Raw genomic sequence first — 7514 nt, 5'->3', positions numbered from 1 at the left:
TTATTTAACAAAAGTAACAGGTAAAGTCAAACAGGCACTTACATTAAAAGAAAAACTGACTAGAAGAAATTTTAAACACCTTACAGTAACCTAATAGCAGTTGCACTTAACTGAGCTTTGTTACTGTGAAGAATACAGCTCATGCACAGGAATGGACGAACACTTTGTACCTTTTTCAAGTAGTCACTGAATACTACCTTATGTACACATATACATTAAATTTGAAAAAAGATTTAATTGATGATCCCCAGATATACTTCATTTTTGTTGATCTTTTGGAAGAGGTCATCTAAAGAGAAGACTGTGTGGTTCTGGCTTATGAATCATGTAATGAACCCAGCCTAGACTCTGTTGGACACCAAGTCTCTTCCACTCCTCTTCAGACATCAGATGAGTTTTGGGTACTACAGGAAAGTTCTCTGGATAACATGACATGCCAGTACTCGTAGTGCTCATCGAAGTACTTGTCCGAGTAGTAGATCTGCTTATGGGCCATCTTGCGGGAGGGCGGTGGGCAGCATGGGACTGGAGCGACGAGGCGTGAAGAATGGGCGCAGGCGAGCAACACGTCCTAGTCAGGTGAAGGCAACGACTTGTATCGTGGTTTTTAAATGGAGGATTGTTTTCCTGATGTTTGGAAATGACTGTGTTTTCCTTCATGTCTGCCTTTTAGTTTTTCATGCCCAAGGCTGGGGGTAGTGAGAAGCTGGTGCTATCCCAAACAGAAACCACCACACACATGGCCGCTACATCTACAAATTCTGACTTCCCGGAGCACGGCAGCCTCTGGGAAGGCATGCTTGCCAATTCAATCCCATCTCAGGGTTGCAAAGTAATACACCTATTAGAGGATCCAATTATTCAGGAAAGACTTGAGGAATGTTCTACAATAATAATGTCAGGGTAATTCAAGTTCGCACTTCTTTCATACCCACAGTCTCCTCTCTTCCAAGTCAGGAAACTACTGAGAGTTTTTGTGAAAGCATAACTTTCTTCCTACTTTTCTAAGAATATTATAGTCAACATACTGCCACATTCTTTTCTCTCTCTGTTTTTCTTCCTCCTACTCTGTAATTAAAATGTCCAGCATATAAATCTTTTCTCTTGTCTCCAGCTTTGCATGAGTAAAGGTTGTAATTCTGGGATAGACCTAATTACATACTCCATGTTGCACTCTGTGCCAATTATAAGCTTTAACAAGAATCTTACAGTCTCTAGTTCTGACATTTCCCAAGTGAACATCCACTAGTATCGTTGGCTCCTGATTGCCTGAAGAGTGTCAATACCTCCAAGCTACAAGGATTTAAAGTTTGGAGAATATATGGTGAGCCCTGACTGATCCACACCAGATACTATTCTACTCTGGACATTAATCTGCATTGAAGATTGTGGAGGACATGTGGTTCTTTTTTTCCTCCTTTATCCATCATAAGCACCATTCTCCAGCTCATATAGGCTGTTCCTAGGCCTTATTTCCTTATCCCCTTCTTTGAGAAAGCCCCAAATTAATGTCTGTATTTTTCAAAACAATACTAACTGCTATAATGGAAGAACCCAGAAATCTCAATGGTTTAAAAAATTTCTTTCTCACTCATGTCACAGCCCAGTGAGCTTGTTCTTGATTAGAAGGCTCGCCTCCATATGACAATTTAGGGACCCAGACTCTTTCCATCTTGTGGCTCATCATTTTCATTAGGCAGTTCCCAAAGTTGTCCTAGATGTCATTGCCACCTAACCAGCTGAAGGGGCAATAAGTATGGAGAACCTCACATGGGAAATGGTGCAAATCATTGCCACTCATGTTACACTGGCCCAAGCCTAGTTTCACAGCCACCCAGTTGCAATAGAGGCTGGAAATGCAGTCAGCTCTGTAAGCCCAGGAAGAAGAGGAAGCAGGTTAGGGTGACTCCCCAGCAGCCTCTGCCACAGTGGCCTTTGGACATTCTCTCACTGATTGAAGATGGAAATAGGAAGGAAACATGGCTGACCTGCTGTCTGCAGCCTCTCTTTTTCCTGGTTTTTGGACTTCATGGTAAGGGGAATCTTAGGCCTGCCCATGGGAAGAGTCTTCTAAGAGAAGAGAAGAAAAAAAATGACAAAATGAATACCAAGAAATCATAGCTTCTTTGTTGCTGTTAATGTATGTGCATGAATTTAAAACAATTTAGCAGACATAATAGGAAGTTAGGCATTCACTGTGAGACGCTCAGAGAAATAACTGGTAGCCCTCAAAATTTTAGCACCTCCTTAGTATACAGCTGGGGATGACTTTTTGCTTCCCATTGTGAGGGGGAGGCTCATCTAAGGCCTTTTGGTTTTGCTGAGCTACACAATGCAGTCTTTTGGTGTCTTCTCATTTGTTAGCAACTGTGAGATGCCAGTTCCATGCATGTTGTGGAAGCAGGTGTTACCTGCTCAGATGCACAGGGAGTGCAGACAGCAAGACATCTGAAGAACTGTGAGAAAGACTCTTTACAACTAATTGCTCTGCATGATGCAAGGAACCCAGTGAATTAACAGTCACCAAGGTCCTGGGGGTAATTTGATTTTTATGGTAAACCTGGGGGAGCTTTTCCCGTACTGTTCCTATTTTGGGTTAACTTTATCTTGTTTGCTTTTATGAACACAAAAGACTGGAAACCTTTAACACTGAGAAAGAGTTCTCAGATTTGATTTGGCCATCATTTCACAAGATCTGCCAATCCAAACCAGATTTGGGGACCCCAGGGAGGGAAGGGATCTGGAAGCTGGGAGAACACACAAATGCACAATCACCTCGTCCTTGCAGACTACATCACAAAGGCCTGGGGAATCGACGGGAGTCAAGGAAAGGACTGTGCTTCTTCCCTTAGGCCCAGTTTCCATTCTTAGAAGACCTCTGAGAAGGACGACATTATATTGGTTCACTCCTGATCCCTAAACATAGAATAAACTAGATCCCAGAAGAGACTAGAGATCTGTCAGAGTTCTTCTCTCACTGATCTGAGGGTCCACAGCCTTCAGCCTACCTCAGAAATATTTCATTGCTTAGGTGAGAGACCTCATGAGAGGTCTACAGTCCCCATGGAGGCAAAGCATCTGGGCCATTTTTTGTGGTTCTCAGGATTAGAATGCCTAGTGCTATTCAAATCTTTAGAAAGATTTCCTATGACATTATTACAGCACTCTATGCAATTCAACTGCTCAAGATCCATTTGAGCATTTGTTAATCTTTGCTTCTTTGTTATGCCTCCTGGTCTCCCATCTCATGTTCCTTTCACTTATTATTATCTTCACAGCCATTGGGCAGGAAAAGGAAATACATATAGCCGATTCACTTTGCTGTACAGCAGAAACTAACATAACATTGTAAAGCAACTGTACTCCAGTAAAAATTTTTAAAAACCTATCTCTTTTCCCCTGTGAATGAAGTGGGGCTTCCTCCATATTTTCCTTATTATTCAGTCCCGAGCCACATTTAATTTCAAGTTGATCATGAAGGTCTTAGTTCGTAGTCAACACCGAAGTGCCTATAAAGCAGCATTAAGAAGAAGAGTTCTGTCATCAGTGATGAATAGGAGGCAGTTAGGAAACTTCAAGAAGCTCTAATATGGTAGAGGTCACACACTCAAAGGCTGATATGGGTGGGGAGGCTGGGGAGTCAACAAGGTAATAGAGTGAAGCTGGCTGGGTGGAGCTTGGGGTCAACTGAACAGCACCTGCTGTATCTGAAGTGGCCACCATCCCCAGCTCCTGATGGCTGCCAGGCTCAGTGGGGACCCAGTGTTGCCAGATCTACAGATTTTTTCAAGAGAAGCTGGGAATAAATACTTCTATATGAATTTATCCCAATTATGCAATGATGAAAATCAATTCATTTTAAAATACTTTGCTAGTCTAACCAGTCTCATCTGATGGTGGCTGCCCATGGAGCCTCTGGTTTATAACCTCTACAATTCTACCCCTCTACAAATAGTTGAGAGCCAGCTGTTTTGTTTTGTTTTTAATTTTTATTGGAGTATAATTGATTTACAATGTTGTGTAAGTTTCAGGTGTACAGCAAAGTGGAGAGCCAGCTATTACTGAAATGCTCCATTTGTCCATTGGTACAATTCCAGGTCATAGGATTTCCATGTGCAAAATAAAACAATCCACATTCAGAACTTATCGCTAGAAATAGAGATAAACAAAACAAATGTAATCTACAGTGAGAAGAATCTACAGGCCTTCATGTGTTTTACCTTTTCTAAAAGTATGATCTTTTCTCCACATTTTAAATTATTCAACATGACTAGATATAATTTTCACTGAAAAGAGTTTTTTTTTTTTAAACTGAAGTATAGTTGATTTACAATATTAGTATCCGGTGTACAGCATAATGATTCAGTATTTTTACAGATAATACTCCATTAAAAGTTATTACAAGATAATGGCTATAATCACCTGTGCTATACAATATATCTTAGTTGCTTATCTATTTTATATGAAGTAGTTTGTATCTCTTAATCCTTTACCCATATCTTTCCCCTCTCTCCTTCTCTCTCCCCACTAGTAACCACTAGTTTGTTTTCTATATCTGTGAGTCTTTCTGTTTGGCTATATACATCCATTTGTTTTATTTTTTAAATGCCACATATAAGTGATATATGATATTTGTCTCTCTCTGTCTGACTTACTTCACTTAGTATGATAATCTCTAGGTCCATCCATGTTGCTGCAAATGGCAATGTTTCGTTCTTTTTATGGCTAAGTAGTATTCCATTGTATATACATACAATATATGTATATTGTATGTCCATCTGTCTATGGACACTTAGGTTGCTTCCATATCTTGGCTATTGTATATAGTGCTACTATGAACATTGTGGTATGTGTACCTTTTCGAATTAGTGTTCTTGTTTTTTCCAGATGTATACCCAAGAGTGGAATTGCTGGGTCATACAGTAGCTCAATTTTCAGTTTTTTGAGGAACCTCCATACTGTTTTCCATAGTGGCTGCACCAATTTACATTCCCACCAACAGTATACAAGGGTTCCCTTTTTGCCACTTCCTCACCAACATTTTTTTTAACCCCCACATTTGTTTATTTATTTATTTTTGGCTGGTTTGGGTCTTCATTTCTGTGCAAGGGCTTTCTCTAGTTGTGGCAAGCAGGGGCCACTCTTCATCATGGTGCATGGGCCTCTTGTTGCGGAGCACAGGCTCCAGATGCGCAGGCTCAGTAATTGTGGCTCACAGGCCTAGTTGCTCCGTGGCATGTGGGATCCTCCCAGACCACGGCTCGAACCCATGTCCCCTGCATTAGCAGGCAGATTCTCAACCACTGTACCACCAGGGAAGCCCCCCAACATTTGTTTTTGTAGACTTTTTTTTTTTTTTTTTTTTTTTTTTTTTTTTTTTTTTTTTTTTTTTTTTTTGCGGTATGCGGGCCTCTCACTGTTGTGGCCTCTCCCGTTGCGGAGCACAGGCTCCGGACGCACAGGCTCAGCGGCCATGGCTCACGGGCTTAGTTGCTCCGCGGCATGTGGGATCTTCCCGGACCAGGGCACGAACCCGTGTCTCCTGCATCGGCAGGCGGATTCTCAACCACTGCGCCACCAGGGAAGCCCTAGACTTTTTAATGATGGCCATTCTGACAGGTTTGAGGTGGTACTGCATTGTGGTTTTGATTTGCATTTCTCTAATAATTAGTGATGTTGAGCATCTTTTCATGTGCCTGTTAGCCATCTGTATGTCTTCTTTGGAAAAATATCTATTTAGGTCTTCTGCCGATATTTTGACTGGGTAATGTTTTTTAATATTGAGTTGTATGAGCTATTTATATATTTTGGATATTAACTCCTTGTTGGTCATATCATTTGCAAATATTTTCTTCCATTCCATACCATAGGTTGTCTTCTCATTTTGTTGATGGTTTCCTTTGCTGTGCAAAAGCTTTTAAGTTTAACTAGTTTCCTTTGTTTATTTTTACTTTTATTTCTTTTGCCTTTTTACTTTCATTAGGAGACAAATCCAAAAATATATTGCTACGATTTATGTCAAAGAGTGTTCTGCTTATGTTCTCTTCTAGGAGTTTTATGGTTTTAAGTCTTATATAAGGTCTTTAATCCATTTTGAGTTTATTTTTGGTGACAATGGGAGGAAATGTTCTAATCTCATTGTTTTACATATAGCTGTCCAGTTTTCCCAGAACTACTTATTGAAGAGACCATCTTTTCTTCATTGTATATTCTTGCCTCCTTTGTCATAGATTAATTGACCGTAGGTGCATGGGTTTATTTCCAGGCTCTCTGTTCTGTTCCATTGATCTGTGCATCCGTTTTTGTGCCAGTACCATGCTCTTTTGATTACTGTAACTTTGTAGTATAGTCTAAAGTCTGGGAAGACGAAACCTTCAGCTTTGTTCTTTCCTCTCAAGATTGCTTTGGCAATTTGGTGTCTTTTGTGATTCCATATGAATTTTAATATCAGATTGCTTTGGGTGGTATGGCCATTTTAAACAATATTAATTCTTACAATCTAAGGGCACAGGATATCTTTCCATTTCCTCATATTATTTTCAGTTTTCTTCATCAGTATTTTCAGAGTATAGGTCTTTCACCTCCTGGTTAAGTTAGTTTATTCCTAGGTTTTTTTTTGGGGGGGGGGTCATTTTAAATGGGATTTTTTTCTTTCTCTTTCTGAGTGTTCATTATCAGTGTATAGAAAAGCAACAGATTTCTGTATATTAATCTTGTATCCTGCAACTTTACTGAGTTCATTTATTAGTTCTAATAGTTTTTTGGTGGAAACTTTAGGGTTTCCTACATAAAATATGTCATCTGCACAAAGTGACAGTTTTACTTTTTCTCTTCCAATTTGGATGCCTTTTATTTCTTTTTCTTGAGTGTTTGCTGTGTCTAGGACTTCCAATACTATGTTAAATAGAAATGGCAAGAGTGGGCAAGCTTGTCTTGTTCCTGAATTTAGAGAAAAGCCTTTCAGCTTTTCACAGTTGAGTATATGGTTTTGTGATAAATGGCCTTTATTATGTTGAGATATGTTCCCTCTATACCCACACTGATGAGGTTTTTTCTTTTTTATCATGAATAGATGTCGAATTTTGTCAAATGCTTTTTCTGCATCTATAAAATCTGATCATATGATTTTTATCCTTTCTTTGGTTAATATGGTGTATAACATTGATTGATTTGCAAATATTGAACAATCTTTAGGTCCCTGGAATAAATCCAACTTGATCATGATATATGATCCTTTTCACATATTGTTGGATTTGTTTTGCTAATATTTTGTTGAGGATTTTTGCATCTATATTTATCAAAAATATTAGCCTGTAATTTTTTTTTCTTTATTTTTTGGTTGTGTCTTTGTCTGGTTTTGGTATCACAGCAGTGATGTCTCATAGAATGAATTTGGGAGTGTTCCATCCTCTTCAGTTTTTTGGAATAGTTTGAGAAGGATAGGTCTTCTTTATGTTTGGTAGAATTCCCCTGTGAAGCCATCCTATTCTGGGATTTTGTTTGCTGGGAGATTT

At 39.3% G+C, this 7514-nt stretch overlaps 1 pseudogene; it reads right to left on the bottom strand.

Annotated features, from left to right (window-relative positions):
* Nucleotides 1-258: 258 nt before the first annotated feature.
* Nucleotides 259-496, bottom strand: LOC131762636 (cyclin-dependent kinases regulatory subunit 2 pseudogene; annotated as a pseudogene).
* Between the last annotated feature and the right edge of the window lie 7018 nt (nucleotides 497-7514).

Source organism: Kogia breviceps, chromosome 9 (assembly GCF_026419965.1).
Source record: "Kogia breviceps isolate mKogBre1 chromosome 9, mKogBre1 haplotype 1, whole genome shotgun sequence".
NCBI classification, from domain to species: domain Eukaryota; kingdom Metazoa; phylum Chordata; class Mammalia; order Artiodactyla; family Physeteridae; genus Kogia; species Kogia breviceps.
The sequence above is the reverse complement of the archived record's forward strand: the minus strand, read 5'-3'. Positions and strand labels throughout refer to the sequence as shown.